The sequence below is a fragment of the Lepus europaeus genome, chromosome 11, assembly GCF_033115175.1.
Source record: "Lepus europaeus isolate LE1 chromosome 11, mLepTim1.pri, whole genome shotgun sequence".
Classification (NCBI taxonomy): Eukaryota; Metazoa; Chordata; class Mammalia; order Lagomorpha; family Leporidae; genus Lepus; species Lepus europaeus.
In genome coordinates this window covers 44,518,172-44,520,119 of record NC_084837.1, presented here as the reverse complement: position 1 = coordinate 44,520,119, position 1,948 = coordinate 44,518,172, and the positions used below count along the sequence as shown (strand labels likewise).

Here is a 1,948-nt window from a genome sequence, read left to right as displayed (position 1 = left end):
AGTTCTAATCACTGATCATTGTTTTGTGGAAAACTGGAAAAGAAATTGTTACTTGAATCCTCATGAGATAGAGATTATCAGTCACTGAATAACCCACAACCTCTTATGCCAATCTTCTGTTGAAAATTGTTGGGCTGCTCACTAAACAGTATTCCATTGACCCAGCCTAAACAGACTGTTTAGAGGTGACAACCTACGACTGAGACACAGACAATGGACTTGCATGTACTGAAGGACAAATCAAGAATAGAATGAATATAAAGTAGATTGAAAAATCATAATCTCATAGGTAATGCTGATATATTCAAGGATTTGGGTTTAGGATGTTAAAATTTTAAAGTCCTGTAGTTTAGAAGCATCATTAAAGCATTACTCTGCCCATATTGATGATTAACTTGCTATTACTTCTCTCCCAAAGATATTATGAACACCAATTGTTTTAATATTTTAAAGTATGTCTAAAATAGTACTTACAGATTCATAGACACAGATGAGAATTAAAAATAATTCATTTTATAACTTTTTATATATCTGAATATTAATGCATACCCTATTATTTAACCAGTTTAGCATCATCTTTGATTCATACTAAACAAGAAATCATTTTGTATATTAAGTAATTGAATTGCCAATGAAAATAATGTAATTGACCAAAGTAAAAAATGGAAATGTCATACATTGCCTTAACTTTAATATACTGAACAAATCAGGTTCATTTTAACATACTGATTTTTACTTATTAAATATCAGTTAGGTAAATTGTGATTTTCAGTATTATGGGCTCTACCATTTACTGGTACAATCTCATCTTTCACACTTCAGGTTATTCATTTATAAGTGAGGATAATTAGAATGCCTACCTTTAAAATGTGTACACTAAATGAGATCAATCTAAACAAAACACTTGTCAAATAGTAAGCAGACAATAAATACTAGCTATCTTCACTTGATCTTAGCCAAAAGGCCGAGAAGCGATAAATACTAGCTATCTTCATCATCATTCTAATTAATGGCAATTTATCTAGAGGCAGCTAAATATAGGAATAGTAGAGAGTTAATGGATGAGAGATATTAAAACTTTCTGAGTCTAAATGTCATTAAAATGAATGACTGCATACAGTATTTTAGTGGAATAAACTGGATAAAATGCTTTCTGGGATAGACATCAGCAGAGCAAATTAGTTAGTTTCCTAGTTATCAACTTTGGTTCTTCAGCCTCTAGTTATCTAGTTCTTCAGATTCTAGTTATCAGTTCCCTTATCTACGAAAGTGGGTTGCATTGTTGGTTTAAATTGTTATGACTATGGGGTCGGTACTGTGGCGTAGTGGGTTGGGCCTCCTGCTACCTACAGCGCTGGCATCCCATCTGGGTGCCACTAGGTCAGGTCTCAGATGCTCCTTTTTCAATCCCAAGTGCTTCGCCCCTGCACCCATGTTGGGGACCCGGAGGAAGCTCCTGGCTCCTGGCTTCAGATGGGCTCAGCTCTAGCTGTTGTGGCCATTTGGGGAGTGAATTAGAGGATGGAAGACCTTTCTCTCTCTCTCTCTCTCTCTCTCTCTGTAGCTCTACCTCTCAAATAAATAAATAAAATCCTTTAAAAAAGAAGTAATTGGCTGGCGCCGTGGTTCACTAGCCTAATCCTCCGCCTGCGGCACCAGCACCCCGGGTTCTAGTCCTGGTTGGGGCACCGGATTCTGTCCCGGTTGCTCCTCTTCCAGTCCAGCTCTCTGCTGTGGCCCAGGAAGGCAGTGGAGGATGGCCCATGTGCTTGGGCCCTGCACCTGCATGGGAGATCAGGAGGAAGCACCTGGCTCCTGACTTCGGATCGGGGCAGTGCGCTGGCCACAGTGCACCAGCGCGGCCATTTTGGGGGTGAACCAATGGAAGGAAGACCTTTCTCTCTGTCTCTCTCTCTCTCACTGTCTAACTCTGCATGTAAAAAAAAAA

The 1,948-nt window shown here is 39.1% G+C and overlaps 1 pseudogene; it reads right to left on the bottom strand.

Moving 5' to 3' along the window:
* Nucleotides 1-823: 823 nt before the first annotated feature.
* Nucleotides 824-976, bottom strand: LOC133770870 (U2 spliceosomal RNA; annotated as a pseudogene).
* Nucleotides 977-1,948: the final 972 nt, after the last annotated feature.